This window comes from Podarcis gaigeae, assembly GCF_964106915.1.
Source record: "Podarcis gaigeae genome assembly, chromosome: 8".
Lineage (NCBI taxonomy): Eukaryota > Metazoa > Chordata > Lepidosauria > Squamata > Lacertidae > Podarcis > Podarcis gaigeae.
In genome coordinates this window covers 2,825,902-2,848,501 of record NC_139684.1, presented here as the reverse complement: position 1 = coordinate 2,848,501, position 22,600 = coordinate 2,825,902, and positions in this window count along the sequence as shown.

Sequence of the window (22,600 nt, the reverse complement as noted above, 5' to 3'; positions counted from 1 at the left end):
TCCTCTATATTAAGCTTCTACACTTGAGTAGCTGAGTTGGGTCATTTTATTCTTAAGAGGGATTTTTAAGAGGGTCGGTTCCAGAATTACAAAAGCCATCCCGGCTTTGGATTTGATCGCCAAATGTGAGCTCTATAGAGCAACCTTTCAGCAACCTTTTTCAGCTGTGGGTCAGCCCACCGTCCCTCAGACCATGTGGTGGGCTGGACTATATTTTTGGGGGAAATATGAAAGAATTAGTATGCCCTACAAATAATCCAGAGATGCATTTTAAATAAAAGGACACATTCTACTCATGTAAAAACTCCTGGACTGTACGCGGACCGGATTGAGAAGGCGATTGGGCTGCATCCTGCCCCTGGGCCTTAGGTTGCCTACCCCTGCTGTAAAACACAGAGTGTGCCTGGACAGAGCAGAGGAAAAGTAAGGGTGGATAAGACTTCAGATATGCCTGGAGTCTGAGAAAGCCTCAGCAAGTGAGGTACTCAATCCTCATAATTCTGAATGCCTTTGCACACCCCCTCTCCACACACAAATCTCCCTTTCCACCATTTAAACCTAATCTAGATGAAAGAAAAACCATCCCCAAAGCATTCCACTTACCATCTTGGTTTTTCAATGAGTTGCTGGCAAACTCTTACTCGGCGTGGAGGAAAGAGCTCTGGTGTCCCCCCTGTAAGTCTGTGGAGAATCCCATACACCCTTTTATAGAAATGGGAAGGAGGAGGGGCAAAATGAGAGGGATGGAGGTCCTAACGGGCAAAGGAAATATTTGCATCTGCTGACATAAATGTTTCCAATAACAGCTGGGAGAGGAGATATTCATTGATAAGTGCAGTTCAGAACCAGAACCGGGAACAGGAAAATCAGGTTAAACGTTATTAGACCAGGATAGTGTTGAGTTCTGCAAGAGATATGGCTCTAGATATTTGTCTGCAGGGCCTCACCTCAAGAAGGATACTGTCATAAAAGGCCAGCAAACTGGCCAAGAAAATGCTTGCCAGGAAGAAAACATTGCAAGCAAAATGAACAAGGGGATGGAGCAACTCCCCCAAGGAAAGATTGCAGCATCTGGGGTTTTTTACCCTAGAGAAAAGGCAAGTAAGAGGTGACATGATGCAGGCACATGAAATTAGGAGAGGGCTTTCATCCACTACCAGTCACTGTTCTGCCTCTGTGGTCTGTCATCTGCCAAAGTTGTGACATTTGCTCTGAGACAAGCTAAAGCCCATTTATCTGCAGGAAAAATTCCTCCCTGGCTGTGAGAAATTATATAGGTTGTCTTTTCAGATTGCTTTCACAAAATAAGACATGCTTTTTTATTAATTATGAAGGGCTCAAGGCTATAGGACTATAGCATCTAGGGTGTAGGTTGCTATTTCAAAATAGCTGTGGCTAAACATTCTTTAGGGTGTTGTTTCTTTAGAAATCGTGAGGCTAGGGACTTTTTAGTAAGAAAAACATGTTGCATGTTTCTGAAGAAATTTGTGTTTGTTCATGCTTCAATTATAGGGCATCTTTAGCAACCTTGCGGTCAGGGGCTTTCTAGCAAGAATAGAGAGGCGCCAAGGGCCACGCAGGGAGGGAAACATGGCCCCCCAGGACCAGACTACGGCTGCGCTGAGGCAGAAAACGCAATTCCCTGGAGCCCCAGGGAAGTGAATGCCTCAGCAATATTTTGGGAGATGTATCAATTCCTCTCAGCGAGCTACACTTCCAGAGTAGTTTAACCATCAATCTCCCTTTCCAGGCAAGTCTGGAGAAGGGACTAGGGCACCCCTCAGCACCCTTCACATCCTTCCCAAGATGATTTGGGGGACACCATGACTGTGAAAGTGACCTCTGGGTGCTTTCAATGGATGCTGCTCATCTGGCCTTAATCTCAGCTGACCCAAGTGAGTTGTGGGCCTCAGGTGCCTTGCCTGCGTTTTCTGGGGAGAATGGGGGTAGTTTTTTGGTCACAGTGGAATATTCCGTATTTTTCGCTCTATACGACGCACCAGACCATAAGACGGACCTAGTTTTTGGAGGAGGAAAACAAGAAAAAAAATATTCTGAATCTCAGAAGCCAGAACAGCAAGAGGTTCCATAAGATGCACACACATTTCCCCTTATTTTTTAGGAGGGAAAAAGTGAGTCTTATAGAGCAAAAAATACGGTACTTGTTTTTATCCATGATAATAAATATTCAATAAAAGATAAGAGACACACACAAATAACTGATTTATTTAGATTCCTGTATGTGAAAGGACAGGGATGTGTGTTGAAAGCTTAGAAACATGCCTTGGAGGGGCCTTGGATTTTAATGTACTTGTATTCCCCTGTTTTTTAACCTAACTCCCCTTTGCATCCATCAGCACCTGCAGAATCACCGTATCTAAGAAGGAGCTGAACATGCAGGCCAAGCTTGATCTAAAGTCGCCAAGGTGTTTTTCTTCCACAGCCTTCATCTATCTTGGAAATGCTTTGCTGGATCCCAGGGAAACGAAGGTTTGGGAAATCCTACCTGGGTTTGCCTGAGGCAGATTTGCTTGGGGAATCTCGGGCTGGGTGTGCACCAGGCCCAGCTGGGCAAAAATGTGTTTCATTCTACACAACGTTTCAAACACACACACTGCACGAAATGTGCTTGGCTGCACATTAGAAGAAACCGGTCTTGATTAGGGATTGGGGGGGGGGTCACTTAAGTTCATACTGAAAGCCAAATTTATCAAATTTGCACTTTCCAAAATAATATGAGAACCAAAACAGAGGCATCTCTGGAAATTCAGTTATCCAAATTTTGTGATGCAGTTCACCAACTAACCATTGTTTACCAAAATACATGATGTGGGTAAAAATGTGCTTGAAAATGAATATATTAGTGAAAATAGCATATACTTTATATTAGGGAAATGTAGGTCTATGTTTCTGTCCAAGACAGAGTGATAGGAACTGGGGCGTAGTATGCTTTTTTTTGTTTGTAAGGAAGCATTTGGGATGCAGATGGTGCTGTGGTCTAAACCACTGAGCCTCTCAGGAGTCAGCGGTTCGAATCCCCGCGACGGGGTGAGCTCCCGTTGCTTGATCCAAGCTCCTGCCAACCTAGAAGTTAGAAAGCACTTCAAACTGCAAGTAGATAAATAGGTACCGCTCCGGTGGGAAGGTAAATGCCGTTTCCGTGCGTTGCTCTGGTTCACCAGAAGAGGCTTAGTCATGCTGGCCACATGACCCGGAAAAAGTGTCTGCGGACAAACGCTGGCTCCCTCAGCCTATAGAGTGAGATGAGCACACAACCCCAGAGTTATCTGCGACTGGACTTAACTGTCAGGGGTCCTTTACCTTTTATCTTTTTACCGGAAGCTTTGGATCAATACACAGAACATCATCAGAGCTATGTACACATTAAATTCTTAATGGGGACAGCCATTGCCATCTCCCTATGGAGGCTATGACTCTCCTTCCAGGCAGAGAAACAAAACACTCTAGTGATACTTTTAGAGAGATGAATAAATACATGTTTGGAGGCTTTTGCCTACATGGGACAGCATTGCATCCCATGACTACTACATTTGCAACTCATGCATTTAGCTGTGTTCCATGAGGAGCCATGTGGGTGCATGCTCTGCTCATATCTATTGGGGCATAGAGTTCACCTACGGAGAGAAATTCAATCCATTTGCGTGGACAGGCGGAGTCCCCCCAACCCTAGGCGCCCCCCAAGCAGAATAAGGACTCAAGACAACGTGCTATGGGATTAAAATTGGCCAGAACTTTATTAAGTTTCAGGCATAGGAAGATCTTGGCTCAGGCATTGGGCACTTATCCTTCCCAGTCCCCAGCTGGGGAGCTGGGAGACATCAGGGTTATCCAGAATGTGTGGGGTTGGGCTGGCTCTGGAGAACATATGTTCCCGCCCCCTGTTTCGCCGCTCAGCGTATGGCCAGTGCCTTCCCTCAAGACCCCTTTAACGGGGAACCCTGGGATCCCTGAAACCACCATAGCTGTGATGTTTTGCTACGGGAAAGCTCTGGAGCCAACTGGCACTTCGCAGGTAGGATTCACCTTCTGTTGTGTGGGCAGGGTGGTCCCTCCCCTTACCTGGCCGATCCCCTGGCAACGCATCCCCAGGCGGGATTGGGTGATTGGCTGAGGTAGGCGGAGACCTCCAGGTATCCAGCCTGGGGAGGGTGAAGCCAGCCTGTACCACTGGAAGCCGCATTGGGATCGGGGGGGGGCATGTGACCACATAAAAGGCGCTCCCCCCATTTGATGTCGGGAGCGCTCATTATTCCACAGTTTAGGGCCCAAACCTGCAAAGTGTCAGTGTCAGTGAAAACCTGCTCATGAAGTCAGAAGTCAATCTGGGGGAAAGTACCCCCCCCCCAGAGTGGGAGAGGCAGTTGCTTTCAGGACCAGTTACACACAAACACCACACACACACATGGTTAAGAGTGGGTAACATTAAGGAATACCAGGTTACTGGATTTGGAAGGGTTTGACAGAAGATAAGGGTGGCATTCATATTTGTGGTTTGACAAAGTCAAAGTGCTTAAAGATGATGTTCTTAACCATTATATAAGGAGGAATCTGCTGGAGATGTAGAAGAGAAATAAAAAGCTTCTGGAACACAACCCCCCCCCCCATGACTATCACCAACAGAGGGCTGTGTGCATAAAGAAATAAACATGCAACCTAAATGGGTTCTATACAGAGATCTCTTGAGCTTTCAGGAAAATGCATGTAAGAATAAAAAGTTCAACAAAATTTGAAACTTAGTGAGCAACTAAGATGTTTCTATCTACAAAGAACTAGCTCAGATGTATAAGAATGTATCACAGAAATTTTGCAAATACAAGAACTGTGAGGGGTCATTTTATCACATGCGGTGGATCTGCAGGAAGACCAAGGCCTTTTGGGACATGATACAAAATGGGGGGGGGGGGGAATGAACTGACCTTTCCCAAGAGGCCAGAATTCTTCCTGGTAGGGATATTAGAAAGCAAAATTGCAAAGAAAGCCTCAGCTGTATTTATTTATGTATGGAACTACAGGGCAAGGATTCTCAAATCATCCTTCCCAATCTGTGTTGGTTCTCGCAGTGATGTAGGATTCTGGAAGCTCAGGGTTCAAAATCACACGGGGATAGCCCCACATAAGGAGAAAAGGCTCCCCATTGCAAAGGAGCCCAGCCCCAATGCATGGAGAGCAATGGGGCCAGTTATAGGGGTTGCATTTGTAGGACCAGGGACAGCTAGACTGTCTCTACTGCTATGGGCATAGCCAGGGGGGTGCTGGGGGAGCAGCTGCTCCCCAAACTTAACTAACCAATTGCATCACAGATAACTCAGTTCTGCCCCCCCTCCGACGAAAAGCCTGCCCTTTAATATAAATCCTGGCTATGCCCCTGTCCACTGCACCCCTTGTATGGTGGGAATCGTGGAGGGAGGGACATTGGCCCAAGTAGGGCTTGAAGAAAAAGGCAAGCTGGTCTTAATCCAGGAATGGGAAGATCTGTGAGTTACAGTTCCCTCCTCCTTCAGCTCTCAGCTCTCCACATTCCCACATCAGTAGTTTGGTGTGAATTTCTCCTACACACACATACACATCTTTGTATTGGGGTGTCCCCTAATATAGATTTTCCCTAAGACAATGCATTTTTGTAATTTTTCCCAGTAATGCACGAATATGCTGCCTTCTCTTTCTCTCTCTCATCTCCCTTTCACACACACATATGGTGTGTCTTGACAATGAGCAAATGGGCAGAAACAAACATAAACAGATAGACCATGTTTCTTGAAGATGGACTTCTGGCAAGCGATGGGCTGCACCTCACAACGGTTGGGAGGAATGTTTTTGCCAAAAATCTCAGAAACCTCATCAGGAGGGCTTTAAACTGACTAATATGGGGGAGGGAGACAGTGCTCCTGAAGGTAGGATTCTATCAATTGATGAAGATGATCATCCAAATGTCATAGACCGAATGGAGCAAACAGCACACAGACCTAGTGGTGGGAGGAAAAAATCCTTAAATAAGAGACACGGGGGAATGATTAATGGACTTCAATGTCTGTACACTAATGCGCAAAGCATGGGATATAAACAAGATGAGCTTGAGCTCTTGGTACAGCAAACTAAATATGACATAATAGGCATCACTGAAACCTGGTGGGATAAGTCCCACGATTGGAATGTAATAATGGAGGGATACAATCTATTTCAGAGAAACAGACCAGACAAGAAAGGAGGAGGAGTGGTGTTATATGTCAGGGATGTGTATACCTGTGAAGAGATCCAAGATTTAGAACCATAAAGCCAAAGTGAGAGCATTTGGGTCAAAATTAAGGGAGAGAAGAATAACAGTGACCTCATTGTGGGAGTTTATTATAGATCCCCAAGCCAAACGGAGGACATAGATGATTCCTTCCTGGAACAGATGGCCAAGCATGCAAAAGGAAGGGAGATAGTAGTAATGGGGGACTTCAATTACCCGGATATTTGTTGGATGTCAAACTCAGCCAAGAGTATAAGGTCAAACAGATTCCTCACTGGCCTTGCAGACAACTTCATTGTCCAGAAAGTGGGAGAAGCAACAAGAGGAACAGCCATTTTAGATCTGGTCCTAACCAATGTTGATGACCTGGTTAGTGGGGTAGAAGGGGAAGGATCATTAGGCGCGAGTGATCATGCTCTTCTGAAGTTTACTATACAGTGGAAAGGAGCAGCCAAGCATACTAGGATTCAATTTCTTGACTTTAAGAAAGCTGACTTCATAAAACTTAGGGAAGTGCTGGGTGAGATCCCATGGACAGTAATACTAAAAGGAAAGGGAGTTCATGATGGCTGGGAGTTTGTTAGAATCATAGAATCATAGAGTTGGAAGAGACCACAAGGGCCATCGAGTCCAACCCCCTGCCAAGCAGGAAACACCATCACAGCACTCCTGACATATGGTTGTCAAGCCTCTGCTTAAAGACCTCCAAAGAAGGAGACTCCACCACACTCCTTGGCAGCAAATTCCACTGTCAAACAGCTCTTACTGTCAGAAAGTTCTTCCTAATGTTTAGGTGGAATCTTCTTTCTTGTAGTTTGGATCCATTGCTCCGTGTCCGCTTCTCTGGAGCAGCAGAAAACAACCTTTCTCCCTCCTCTATGTGACATCCTTTTATATATTTGAACATGGCTATCATATCACCCCTTAACCTCCTCTTCTCCAGGCTAAACATGCCCAGCTCCCTTAGCCGTTCCTCATAAAGCATCGTTTCCTCACCCATCTTGTATTTGTGCCTCTCATTTTTTTTGCCCAAGTGCAATACTTTACATTTCTCCCTGTTAAAATTCATCTTGTTTGTTTTGGCCCAGTTCTCTAATCTGTCAAGGTCGTTTTGAAGTGTGATCCTGTCCTCTGGGGTGTTAGCCACCCCTCCCAGTTTGGTGTCATCTGCAAATTTGATCAGGATGCCCTTGAGTCCATCATCCAAGTCGTTGATAAAGATGTTGAATAAGACCGGGCCCAAGACAGAACCCTGTGGCACCCCACTAGTCACTCTTCTCCAGGATGAAGAGGAACCATTGATGAGCACCCTTTGGGTTCAGTCAGTCAGCCAGTTACAAATCCACTGAGTGGTAGCATAGTCAAGACCGCATTTTACCAGCTTCTTTACAAGAATATCATGGGGCACCTTGTCAAATGCCTTGCTGAAATCAAGGTAGGCTACATCCACTGCATTCCCTTCATCTACCAGGCTTGTAATTCTGTCAAAAAACGAGATCAGGTTAGTCTGACATGACTTATTTTTCAGAAATCCATGCTGACTATTGGTGATCACAGCATTCCTTTCTAGGTGCTCACAGACTGTTTGCTTAATGATCTGCTCCAGAATCTTCCCTGGTATTGATGTCAGACTGACTGGGCGGTAATTATTTGGGTCCTCTCTTTCCCCCTTTTTCTTTCTGTAGAGCCTGTAAGACAGAATTGTTCCACCTGGCCTTTGGCCTGGAATCAGCCTGATCCCCTCCCCCTCCCCCTCTTTCCTTTTCCTTTTGTGATGGAACCCCTATTTGGGGACTTCCCTGGCTTTTTTCTGGCCCACGTATGACCAGTCTGGATAGTTGGCCTTGGTGAAAATATGACGTTTTCTCCCCTCAAACAGGTTTTGATCTGGGCTTCCACTGAAATGAGGCTGCATTTTAAGTTGTACTTTAATCCTGTTTTTAAGTTGTATTTTAATCAATTGTTTTTATACCTGATGTTCGCCGCCCTGAGCCCGGTATAAATAAATTGTTGTTGTTGTTGTTATACTGAAACTAGAATACAAAGATGCATTATATAAAGGAAAGTCACTTTGGAAACATGAGTATAATGCATAAAATGTGTAAAATTACATAGAAAGATGTATATTAGGAGGAAGTTGCAGTTAAATGCTGCTGAATTTTTCATGGTGACTTTTTTAAAGGTTTCACAAACTGGTGTGGAAATGTATAGAACTCAGAAGTAGAAAAATGAGAAACTGAAAGAAACAAAAAAATGACAGATTTCCCCACTCCTTTTCAAAATTTGGAATAAATCCAGATTAAACAAACAGGGTGGGATCCAATACAAGGACTGGTTTAGAGTTATTAATTTCAATGGGTCTACCCTGAGTAGGATTTAGTTGCATACAACCCACAGTTGGTTATAGTGGAATGCAAAAGCTTTGTGCTTACCATCTTGCTTCTCAGTGTGCTGCTACTGGAGGCAGAAATGGGTCTAGTAGCAGCTGGAGGCCCCTTTACTTAAGTCTCCAGGAAACCCACTACCCACCTTTAGACAAAGGAGAAGGAGGAGAGACAAACCCAGAGAGAAAGCCTCCTTGGCACCAGAGGTTTGGGGCAAAATTAATGTGAGCACAAATGTTTGCCAGGAAGAAAACATTGACTTCTGATTCAAATGGTGCTTCTTTTGCACTGAAGATTAGTGGAGAACCCAGAAGGGTCTTATCAGCCTTTTAAAGCAGGTGTAGGCAACCTAAGGCCTGGGGGCCAGATGCGGCCCAATCACCTTCTAAATCTGGCCCACGGACGGTCCGGGAATCAGTGTGTTTTTCCATGGGTAGAATGGAAGTATTTAAAATGCATCTCTGGGTTATTTGGGGGGCATAGGAATTCGTTCATTCCCCTCCCCCCAAATATAGTCTGGCCCATCACATGGTCTGAGGGACGGTGGACCAGCCCACTGCTGAAAAAAGTTGCTGACCCCTGTTTTAAAGCTTTGAAGATGTTGTTTAATAGGAACACACTGAAAACAGAATGGGAACATCTCGTAAAACACAAGTGGAGCAGTGAAAATTGTGTGAGACTTGGCAGCAAAAGATTCGTAGTGGAAAAGACTTTTGTTGGAAAATCCCTGTCCATTGATGAAAAGGGCCTGAAAGAGAGCACCATTTATCCCAAGAAGAGTCAGAACCTGCCTGACAGATTGGCATGTAGTACAATACCACCCCATCTTTTCAGAGGACATAACTGAGTCCAGTTTAACTCTCCCACTTCAGGACAATCCTTCAAAAGCATCCTACTTCCTTCACTCCCTGTCCCCCTCTGACTTTTGCTAATGGAAATAACTGACCATTGGGTTGTGACTGTGTAATGGGAGAGTGTTAACTCTTTTATAGCCACAATCACATTAAAATACGTTCTATGTCCTTACCAATTGGGTCTTAGATGGATGCTCATTGAGTAGCTCAGCAAGCTACTTTCATGCCTCTAGCATAGACATGTCACGTACACCTGAGAGATGGTGTCTGCTTAATATAGGGGTTGTGGGAGTGCATTTATCAGCCTGGATGACCACATCCCAAGCTTCAAATGCCAGAGATGGATAGGGCTAGAGGCAAATGTGGGAAGAGCAACAGAGGTGAGTCTTACTTTTGTACAGGAGGCTACATTCCAGCCACGAAGAAGTCAGATGTTTCTGTACCCAAATGGGAAACTTCGCCAGAGCTCAAGGAAAACATTCCAGTCAAATCTAAGCACTCAGGGAAAGAACAGAGCAGCGCCCATGAAGGGCATGACCTGGAGAAAGGCTTGCCTGAGGGCTGAGAGAAAGGACTGGAGGGCCACTTTGGGCCTGTGAGCCTGGGGCTCCCTTCCCTTAGCTCAGTAGTTCTTGAACTTCTTTTTCTGGCCACACTTTCAGAATAAAAATTTGCTCGTGCCACACCAATTTTTTAATTGAGAAGAAATGTATGGGGAAACAAAAAGAAGCAACTCCTAGCAGTGCTTGATTTATAGCACAGAATGTACATGCTGATGACACTCAGCTCTGTCTGCTGATGGATGGCCATACCGATTCAGCCCCGAACACACTGACCAGATGCTTGGAAGCTGTGGCTGGATGGTTTCGTGGGAGCCGATTGAAACTAAATCCTTCGAAGACAGAGGTCCTATGGCTGGATTGGGATGACATGGGGTTGGGGGGCCAACTCACTTCTCTTGCGGGGGCCCAATTAGTGCCATTGTCTTCCATTAAGAGTTTGGGTGTAATCCTTGACGCCTCCCTTTCCATGGAGGCGCAAGTTACAGCAACAGCCAAGGCGACATTTTTCCACCTTCACCGCATCAAGCAGTTGGTCCCTTACCTTTCCCGCCCTGACCTGGCCACAGTGATCCATGCGACGGTCATCTCCAGGCTTGACTACTGTAATTCGCTCTATGCGGGGCTGCTCTTGAAGCTGTCCCAGAAACTCCAGCGGGTACAGAATGCTGCAGCGAGACTCCTCACGGGGTCTCTGCCATGGGGGCAGATTCACCCAGTGCTTTTCCAGCTGCACTGGCTCCCGATGGAGTACAGGGTCAGATTTAAGGTGCTGCTTTTGACCTTTAAAGCCCTTCACGGCCTAGGACCCTCGTACCTACGGGACCGCCTCTCCTGGTATGCCCCACGGAGAGCCTCAAGGTCCATAAATAGCAACACCCTAGAGGTCTTGGGCCCTAAGGAAGTTAGATTGGCTTAGACGGCTCCTCTACGTTTGATAGTAACCTGATATACAGAGGTATAGCAGATAAACCACCTTTATTTCTCTAGCAGAGACTCCTCAAAAGTGATACAATTGATACAATCTTGTTGACATAATTTGGATAAATCAGTAATGTCAGAGGGAGCTGTAATGTCAGGAGTGCTCTGATGGTGTTTCCTGCTTGGCAGGGGGTTGGACTCGATGGCCCTTGTGGTCTCTTCCAACTCTATGATTGTATGATTCTATGGAGCTTCCAACTGTCACATTAAGGTGGGATTCAGTCACATGCCGGCAAGATCAGGTTGCACAATTAAAGTTGATTTGGAGGTTTTCCACAACAAGCCCACCTCCTCAAAAGACTGGACTATCTGAGAGAAGGAAAGTGATGGGAAAATGTACTGGGTTGTGTGCGATAGTAACACTTGCTTTGATGCAACATCATCTAATCTCCCACAAACAAATAAGAATGAATGGTCATTAAACAGCCAGCATTGCCTAATGTCCCTTCAAACAAATAAGCAAGAACTGCTGCTCAGAGCTCTTTTCCTAGCATAGAAGGCTGGAAAGGACCACTTACCTGATTCACCAGGAATGGCAATTGTGGTCCAGTGTGGCCGGGGGGGGGGGGGTGTCCCGTGCGGCCGCTGAGTGACATCAGCTCCTCTGTTGGTTGCGGTGGTGGTCAGAAGTCGCCCATGAAATCCAAACATGAAGTGGCCTATCACTGCCCGGCAAGGGGGAGGGTAAAAGCTGGCTGCACTTTTCCCTAGCAGTGCAGCACCTTCCCTCCCTTGTGTGCCCTGCTCAAAAGTGAGTGGGCAGAGCCTATTCTTTGACTTTTCTGTGATATATCTGGTTGCCATAGTCGGGACCAGGCTGATATATATTTTGCTTTCTCTGGGATTACAGAGATGCTAAGGAGTCTCTGAGTAGTTATGTCAGAAAGTTTTTCACATGGCATTTTCCACACATGAACAAAATGCAGAGGAAGTGGGTGAGGCAGCAGCTGCCCTTTGAATTGGTCCAGAATGCCTCCACTGTCCTGGGAGCTCTAGCACACAAGGAGCCCATTTTGCTGGCAGTTCCCCAGTTTAAGGGAGTTGCATTCCTAGCCTTGCTGGAGCAGGCGAGGCCCCGTTCACTGGAGAGACTTTGATGGCTGGAGGTGGAGACAGCTGGAGGTGCAGCCTCAGTCTGTGTCCGCTTGCTGCCACAGCTCCATATGGAGAGATCTAGAAGGCTTCCCACTCCACTTGAATTTCAGCTTTGCCTTGCTGGAAGATGACCTTGTTTTGCTTGCCTCACCTGGCTGAAATGCCACGCTACCCTTGCTGGAACCTGAATTCATAATTAGCCCACCTTTCTCAGCTGAAACCCCAACTGGGTGAGATCTGCATTAAAAGCAGATACTTCAAGTGGTCAAGGTACACATAGAGCCACACCCTGCATTTAAAGCTAATGACACCCCGGCCATGGGAACTGTAAATCCTAGCAAGCTTAACAAACTACAGTTCCCATTATTCCTTGGGGGAAGCTAAGTCCCTGAAAATGCTTTATACATATGGTGTGGATCCACCTGTACCAGGACCACCTTGTTCCTTATGGAACAATCCTTCTGCCCAAACTAAAAGAGTGTTTGAAAATATTACCATCTTTATTGTCCACGGTAAAGGAATTATGGATGCAATGTTCATGGCACAAGTCCAGAAAGATGAACAAAATAGACAGGTGGAAGATCACTTTCTGAAACAGAAGCAAAGGGTTTTTTAAAAAAAAAATCGAGAGAAGTGTCTACATAAAATTCTGGATCTATCAGGAAAACCACATGATCACTTACATGCCCAAGTTGTTGTTGTTTTTTTAATGAAAACATAAGGAAGGGCCACTCATTGAATGAGCAATGTCAGAAATAACGGTCAGGAGGAAGGTTGCCGGCTGGGCGCGGGCGCCAGGTTCAAATGTACAGGCGCGCAGCACAGCAGAAAACCGGGATTGGGAACCAGGTCCTAAAGCCCGCCGGAGGCAGGGGGAAGAATCAGGGGAGTCAGCGTCAGAAGAGTCCAGAAAGGACAAGACCCCAGCGGACAGGCGGACCCAGAGGAGGAAAGAGCAGAGGAAGAGGTGGAGCAGGGCTAGAGTCTTAAACTGGTGTCTAGGGGGAGGAGATTCAGACGGAGCTTCAGCGGTCTAGGGATCAAGACGTAGAGCTGCGCGCCGTGGCTTTGAAATCGAAACTGAACTTCAATAAAGACTTTTGTATATAATAAGAACTGGCGTTGGTCCTTTGTGAGCTGGGACCTAGGGCAGCTCTGACAGACATTAACAATGTTGTTTGATTGTGTACCATAGTTTCCCCCCATTCTTTTCCCTGCATTGCAATGGGAAAAATAGCACTCCTCAGTCGGAACCCCCCCCCCCCCGCGCCTGGCATTTTTAGAGGCCATTCTTGGGTGAAAGTGGCTACCACTTTTTCTTGGGGGGGGGGAGAAATTTGATTCAGTTCACATTTAACCCAAAACAGCAAGAGAACTGAAATACAGCAACCTTCAAAATCCACACTTACCTAAATTTAGCAAATTGGTGGCCATCATTACATCTTGTGGGAGCAGCTTCCATCACTTTATGCATTGTGTGAAGAGCCTGCTGAATCCGGCCAATGGCCCTCCCCAGTCCAGCATCCTGTTCTCACAGCCGCCAACACAACGCCTACTGAGAAACTACGGCTCATGAAAGTGGAGGGAGAAGACAGCCATCCGAGTTAGTAGCCTTACCCTCCATGAACTTGTCCAATCCTCTTTTCAAGCCCTCCAAGTTGGTAGCCATCACTGCCTCCCATGTGAGACGTTTCCATAATTTAACTATGGGCAGCATGCATCATTTTATCTTCCCTGAATCTTCAGTTTCATTAGATGACTACGAGTTCATCTCTGTGAGAGAGACGGGGAGAAAAACTTTTCTCTACCTGTTTTCTCCATACCAGAAATGATTTCATACACCTCTATCATGCCTCCTCTTACCTTTTCTCACAGTGGCCAACAAGAGGCTGATGGGAATGTATAAATTATTGCTGGAATGGGAAACTAAAGATGAAGAGGTAAAATCATTAATGATCCACTGGGCAAAAGATGTGGGGTATAATATACAACTTGCAGATTGGGAAAGACTGTGGAAGGAGGACTTGAAATTTACAGCATGCTGTAAGTTAAAAGATAACTATATGAAAATGATGTATAGATGGTATTTGACCCAGTAAGACTAGCATAAATATATAAAAATAATACTAGCATATGCTCGAAGTGTAAAGAGAAAGAAGGCACATTCTACCACATGTGGTGGACACGCAAAAAGGCAAAGGCATCCTGGGAAATTATATATAATGAATTGAAAAAAATGTTTAAGATAACTTTTGTTTAAAAACTATTTATTTATTTATTTATTTATTATACCTTTTAAAGAGGTATAATAGGAGAAGAATTACCAAAGGATATGAAAAGGCTGTTTATGTATATGATGGCAGCTGCGAGAATGCTTTACGCCCAGGGATGGAAGGAAGAGGAAACACCAACTAAGGAAGAGTGGATTATGAAGGCGATGGAATAGGCTGACATGGCAAAGATGACTGGAAGAATCAGACACCAAGAGGACAACAAATTTAATACAGAATGGAAAAAATACATAGACTATATTAAAGAACATTGTAAACACTTAAAGACGCTAGCAGGATTTTTATAACACTTGTAATTTGCAAAAACCAAAAGACCAAAAAAGGATTAAATTAAAGTTAGATAAATGTAATCAAATGTGGTAAATAGAAGTAAATAAATGCTTGTAAAGAAGCTGGTAAAATGCGGACTTGACTATGCTACCACTCAGTGGATTTGTAACTTGCTGACTGACCGAACCCAAAGGGTGATCATCAATGGTTCCTCTTCATCCTGGAGAAGAGTGACTAGTGGGGTGCCACAGGGTTCTGTCTTGGGCCCGGTCTTATTCAACATCTTTATCAACGACTTGGATGATGGACTCAAGGGCATCCTGATCAAATTTGCAGATGACACCAAACTGGGAGGGGTGGCTAACACCCCAGAGGACAGGATCACACTTCAAAACGACCTTGACAGATTAGAGAACTGGGCCAAAACAAACAAGATGAATTTTAACAGGGAGAAATGTAAAGTATTGCACTTGGGCAAAAAAAATGAGAGGCACAAATACAAGATGGGTGACACCTGGCTTGAGAGCAGTACATGTGAAAAGGATCTAGGAGTCTTGGTTGACCACAAACTTGACATGAGCCAACAGTGTGACGCGGCAGCTAGAAAGGTCAATGCAATTCTGGGCTGCATCAATAGGAGTATAGCATCTAGATCAAGGGAAGTAATAGTGCCACTGTATTCTGCTCTGGTCAGACCTCACCTGGAGTACTGTGTCCAGTTCTGGGCACCACAGTTCAAGAAGGACACTGACAAACTGGAACGTGTCCAGAGGAGGGCAACCAAAATGGTTAAAGGCCTGGAAACGATGCCTTATGAGGAACGGCTAAGGGAGCTGGGCATGTTTAGCCTGGAGAAGAGGAGGTTAAGGGGTGATATGTTCAAATATATAAAAGGATGTCACATAGAGGAGGGAGAAAGGTTGTTTTCTGCTGCTCCAGAGAAGCGGACACGGAGCAATGGATCCAAACTACAAGAAAGAAGATTCCACCTAAACATTAGGAAGAACTTCCTGACAGTAAGAGCTGTTCGACCGTGGAATTTGCTGCCAAGGAGTGTGGTGGAGTCTCCTTCTTTGGAGGTCTTTAAGCAGAGGCTTGACAACCATATGTCAGGAGTGCTCTGATGGTGTTTCCTGCTTGGCAGGGGGTTGGACTCAATGGCCCTTGTGGTCTCTTCCAACTCTATGATTCTATGATTCTATTATATATAAAAAATGTACATTTTGAAAACCACGCGGGGGGGGGGGAGTTTGTTATTTTGTTTCAATTGACGTTTGTAATGTTAAAAAATATTAAAAATAATTTTTAAAAAAACCACAAGAGGTTGATGGGAAACCCACAAGCAGGACCTGAGCACAACAGCGCCCCCCTGTGGTTTCCTACAATTGGCATTCAGAAACATAGTGCCTCTGACATCCGAGCCATCAGAGTGAGTAGCCCTCATAGCCCTCTCCTCCATGAATTGGTCCACTAGGCCCAAAGCCACCCAAGCTGGTGACCATGACTGCCTTCTGGGGATAAAGTTCCATAATTAATCTGTGTGCTGTAAGAACAAATGCTTCCTTTTATGTGTCCTGAATCTTCCAACGTTCAGCCTCCTTGGATGTCCAACAGTTTTATTGTTATGAGCGAGAGAGAGAAGGTTTTCCCTCTCCACTTTCTCCATGCTCTGCATAAATGCACAGACCTCTCTGACGCTACCTCTGGCCTACCTGTTCTCTACCCACCCACCCACCTTTCCCTGCAGAGGAGTTTCTCTACCTGCTTAATTGTTTTGGCCGCCCTCTTCCAACTCTACAATATCCTTTGGGAGGTGAGGTCACCAGATCTGTGCACAATACTCCAAATGCCATCGCATCATACATTTGCCTAACAGCTTCATGATATCAGCAGCTTTATTTCCAGTGCCTTCCCTAATGATTAATAGAATTGCAGAGCACACTTTTTCCCACATAAGCCAACCAGATGCTTATGACAAGCCCACAAGGAGGACCTGAGCACCATAGCAGTGCATGTCCCCTCAGAGCCAGTGTGGTGTAGTGGTTAGAGTGTCAGACTAGGACCTTGGGCCCGTCTCTCTGCCCCTCAGTCCATCCTACCTCTTAGGGTTGTTGTGGGGATTAGATGAAGAAGGGGAGAACCATGCAAATGCAATAAAATAAAATAAATATCTGGATCTCTGCTAAATAGCAACCTTATGTGCTTCTCAGTCATAGCTCTTCCCATATAGGATGTCTTGGTATCTTTTTGATGGCAAAGACTTGTTTTTATTTTATTTTCCCAGTATGTTTTTATAGTGTTTTCATTGCTTTTATAAATTTTACCAACCTTACTGCCACCCTGGAATTATGTATTGTTAAGTTTTATTTTACTCTGTTATTGTTTCAAAATTGTACCTTTTGTGCCCTTTATAAATTTATTAAATGAAAAAGCCTGTCAAGCCAGCAGAGACTTGTTACCTGCAGCATCTTAGTCTGACGTTTTCTCCAGCTGACCTTAGGCCAGCTGCCTGATAGGTATCTAGGAGTGTTTACTGCAGGAATTTGGAACCAGAGTCACAGGACAGACAAGTTGCCCCAGAAAACCTAGTGATGTGACATACTTTATCCCCTGTGGTCCCACAAATCACCTGTTACACATCTTGCGACCCATAAACAAAGGCATGTAATCTGAAAAGTTGATCTGTGTGATTTTGCGATAGATTTATTGGTTTGAAATGGTGGATGTCTCCTTCTTTTTGGTTCTTTGAATGAGTATCTCTGACCACGTTTCCTCATGATATTGGGGTGGGGGGCATATATAGTCAGCAGCAGTATAGAAACAAGCCCTATGAGGAAAGGCTAAAGAGAAGACAGTGGCAGGGTATGTAATAGCCTTTCCCCAATATTATTTATTTATCCTTTCTTTATTTCATATCTTTATATACAGCTTAATACTAAAACAGTCTCTAAGTGGCTTGCAAAAATAACAGATATTTTGTGAGTATGTTACATTGTGCATTGTCGCTGTGTGGTTGCACATAATTGTGATGGGTGGTGAATGCATGAGTAATTGCATACATACCCTGCATGCACTTGAGTTTGTGCATAGAACAAAGACACTCATAAATGTGGCACCCACCTCCCAGGGATTCTGAACCTGTAGATTAAATGTCTCCCACTCTTGGAAGGCAAGAAGCTCCAGGGAAGGACTGCATTCTGAGGCTGGTGGAGTCTTAATTTCCTCACTGGCCAAGTATCCCTTGGCAGAGGAACCAAACCAAAATAAAGTGAATTTGTCAGGTAGGGATTGTGGCTGTGTGCCCAACTCCACCAAATCCTGGTTCAAGAACCAGCAGTGCCAGATTTAGGGTGGTGCGAGTGGTTCCCCTATACAGGGCACTGAGCCAAGGGGGCACAAATTTGAGAAGATCCATTTTGGGGTGCCAAATTTTGGGCTCACTTGGTGCATATTACCAAAGATTACCAGAGTCTGACCCTGGGACCAGACCAATCTAGGGGGATCACCCCAGGCTGCCCAGAGTGATCCTAGGCTGCCAGGGGATGGGGCATCAGACAAGAAGGAGAGGTGAATGGGAAGAAGGTCAGGGTAGGAAGAAGGGTGGGAAGGAATGCCAGTTGGGAAAAAGGAAAGCGAATGTTCAGGGCCTTGTCTGCTTTGCCAGTGCCTTTGCCCCAAGGAAAGCCCCTGCAAAGCAGCACCCACACAACTGAATCCTCAGCTTACTTCCCAAACTTATACATGGATTATAATTACACCTCAAATTTTGTTCCTCTTGCAAAACCTGAGATTCAGTTCTTGGCTCAAAAACCTACCTAAAATGCATTTTTAGATTTGTTAATCTTTGATAAAAGGTGTTTAAGGGCTGAGATACAACATTTAAACATGTATTTTGTGGTAAAACACACATTTAAATATTATTTAAGTATGGATTTTCTAAGAGATTTAGAAAACAGAATCCACAGTTAAATCTGGAAATAGAAAGATTGTAGGAATGGACACATGAAAAATTGACCCAGGCCAGCCCTTTGATAGACCCTCCAGCTGACGAGGCTTCAGCCATTTCATTCAATAAAGATACACTCATCCTTTTGGCACTCATGGAAGAAAAGAGGCAGAGATCAAGACATTGACTGATTTATTCAGGTTCTCCAAAATGAAGGGAACGGAATAGGTTTGTATAGCTTCAAAACACAGTTGTGATGGGTCCCCTTTCACTTTTATAGCTTCAAAATTCAGCTGCGAAGCATCATCATTTCCCTGTGGGTATGCTAATAAAAGAAGAAGCATTAAGTATGAAACAAGGTTTGTCTTGAATTGCAACAGCCTTTAAAGAAGCTCTAAAATGACACACCAGTTTAGCTATCGCTAACATCTTTCAGTGCAGTCTCTGCCTGTCTACTCATAGGTCCACGTTCACATTCGCTTGACTCATATTTTGATCATATTGTGTACCAACTAATTATTCTGGGTCCTAGAGCTTTTCATGCTGTTCTGCAGCTGTGCCATAAGTTTCTTGAGAAAATCTGATCTTGCCAGAAAACCTGAAGAGAGATTTGGCCCACTTGACAATGACCGCTCCCCACATTAAATGGGGGGCGCCCTTTGCGTGGTCGCGTGCAGCCCCTGGACCCTATGCGGCACCATTAGCGCAGGCTTGGCTTCGCCTCCCCCAGGTGGGATATCTGGAGGTCTCCACCTACCTCAGTCAATTGCCCAATCCCGCATGGGGAGGCGTTGCCAAGGTGATCAGGCCAGGTAGGGGGAGGGACCACTTGCCCACACAATAGAGGGAGGATAGTATTTGGGAATCTTCAGTAGGCTCCAGAGCTTCTCCCATCCTACCCACCCTCAGTTAAGACTTCTTTTGCAGGTTAACCTTTTCTCCATAGGTATGCGGGCGCTGCTACATCAGGGTCACTGTTGAAGGGCCGGAAAGGAATTTTCCTGCATTGGCAGATTTTGCTATCCCTGTAGCAAAATGTCACAATTTTGGCGGTTTCAGGCCTTGGGCAGAATCCTTTAGTCTATCTTCCCTGAATGGGGGGGGGGGGCGTGCAGCAGTGACCCACGCCCCCTTCCTCTTTGCGGCGGTGATACCAGGGTTCCCCGTTAAAGGGGTTAGTTGAGGGGAGGCTTTGACCATACGCCTAGAGGTTGTCATTGCTCTCGCCTGCTCTCCCCGGGCTCTCTCTGCTTGAACATATGTTCTCCAGAGCCAACCCATCTCCCCCCCACTGATAACCTTGATGTTCCCCAGATCCCCAGCGGGGATCTGGGAGGGATAAATGCCCAATGCCTGAGCCAAGGTCTACCCACATCTGAAATATAATAAAGTTGTGGCCAATTTTAATCCCATAACACGTTGTCTTGAGTCGTTATTCCACACGGGGGGGGGGGGCAGGGTTTGGGGGACTCTGCCTGTCCACACAAACTGATTTTGGAAGTTTCTGCAGATCTGCTGGCAGGGGCCGTCTCCTCCCACCTCCTCCCTTTCTTTCCATGCCCCCTCCCTGGCAATAGTTTTTTATTAGAGCTTCCCACCATTGAACTGCACCCCCCCCCCCCAGTTATTGCCTGTCTGGGACCCGGGATTTCCCCCTCATTTTCCAGATGACCCTGTTCTGCAATAAAACACTCACGTTGTGATTGTATCACATCTTTCTGCATAATTGCAAAACCTTCCCTCTTTAAAAATTGAAAGGCCATTCTAGAGAATGCAGAGGTGATAAGTTTGGAGCAAGAAGGCCAGAACCTAGAGTGCCTTTAGAAACCCTCTTAATAACATATTTGGAGGGGGGAGCAAAGAGTCCTGGAAACTTAGCTTATTCTCTTTACCTTTTAGCAACAGGTAACCCCCACACTGACCCCCCAGAGGGTGGAGCAAGGCAGAGGATACTCAGAAAAATCTGACGATGCACAACCCAAGTGTGCACAAAGACACCTGGTTTCCTGGAGAGGGTTCCAGGACAGAAGTAGAAAGTGCACCCATGGAGCCACCAAGCAAAGCAAGTCAGGATTTTTCAGGCAAATGTGGATTGGCACTAAGTGTATATACTGGGAGTAGCCAACAAGGCTACCATCACCCCTGACTATTAGCTTGCCTTCCCCTGGTGTGTGGGCAGAAGGTAGATCAAGCTCTACTGGCAGACTGATTCCCCTAGCAGCAGTTCTTCAAATACAGCTGCTTCTGCCTCCCAGTTACTTACCAACAGCAACAAAAAAGCCAAGGTCCTAAACATGTGGCTGAAGTGGAGAAGGCTAACCAGGAGTGGACTTCTGTGTGGAATGGATGTGTGAGCTCTGCTCAGTTCTGGTCCTGAAAAGAAATCCCTCTGCTCACCCTGTCCTTTCCTTCTAACTGCATGTCCTTTGCCCCTGGTTCAGCTTGATAGATCATGGGAGTCAATTCGATAAGCGCATCGCTATACAGGATTGCAATCTTAATGTGGTGCCACAACACCAACGAGAGGGGCTACTCGCGGTGTCCGGCTCAGTGGCGGGCAGTCCATTAAGGCAAGCTCAGGAGGTCCTCAGCCAGCGCCTGCCTCCTTGCTGACAGCCACTCCAGGGAATGGCACTGCCTGTCAGTCTTCTTTGTCTCAGGGCTTCTCCACACTTACTTTCCCCTGCACTTCCTAGGCACAGCCCATGCTTTAAAGCAGGGGTTGGCAACCTAAGGCCCATGGGCCACAAGCAGCCCACGGGGGTCGTTTAACCGGCCCACGAACCGCCCTCTCGGCAAGTCCCTGCGCGCTGCACTAAATCGGTGCGTGGGGACTTGCTTCCGCGGCACCAGAAATCATGTCTGCACAGACGCGGACGCCGGAAATCATGGGTGCGCTCATGCACACACGTGATCCAGCCCACGGAGGGATCTCTGCTGGAGTGAACCAGCCCAGGCAAGGTAAACCTTGCCGGCCCCTGTCTCCGAGTGCCCCTTTCTTTTGCTCCGGAGCTTCCCCCACAAAAACCCAAATCACCATTTGCTGTGCTTGAGCTTTAAAGTGTGGGTTTTTGCAGGGGAAGCTCCAAGGCAAAAAAATGGTGCTTTCAGCCATGGACCATGCCAGGAAAGAGCAGGGCAAAAGGTACATGTGGATAAGCCCTCAGTGCTGCCTTTGTATAACTCAGCAGGGAAGAGAAGGGGAATAAAACGGCAATGAGTTGGCTCTACCATCAGCTCCAGTTCTGCCAGCCATTTGCTTTGGTGCCTCCTCCTGTTGGCCTCCCTGACGCCTGCCCTGCCAGTCTCCATGGGCACCAGCCTCCACGGGTCCCGCTATACAGAGGACAGTCCTCTCTTTGAAGGTGCCCTCTGTTGAAAAAGCTGCATTGGTTTAAAGATTAAGAATTGTCAGAAGGGAGAGCAATTTGGTAGCTTCAAAATACTATTCCAGGCAGCCCTAAGAGCTTTGGATGAAAGAATGTTTTAAATTGTTTTTTACAATGTTTTCTTAAAGCTGCAATTGATTTTAGATGTTTTTAGAATGTTTTAATCTGTTTTAAAATATTTGCATTGTTTCTCTATTAAATTCTACTTCTGTATGCTGCCAAGGGCTCCTGGGGGAGGAAGGGCAGGGTGATGATTATTATTATAATGCCTTGTATTTCTAACTGTTTTTAAATTTGCACCTATAAATATAAAGTAGCACATGTAAATCTGTGTCCTCTTTTTTTGGAAGGGGGGGGGAGGTTGATGCATAACTGACCAAGCCTCTACTCACTGACAGAGGGAGATTCTCCCCCTGCCAATGTGGGCAATGCATGAATAGGCCCAGTGCCAATGTTTTACTTTTTCCTACCTATTGTCACAGCATTCTGCTCCGCTTCTGCTGCATGTGCATTTCATGCCGTTAGCTCCATTCCACTCAGACCCCATTCCGTGTTTTGTCCCGTCCAAAGGAGAAGT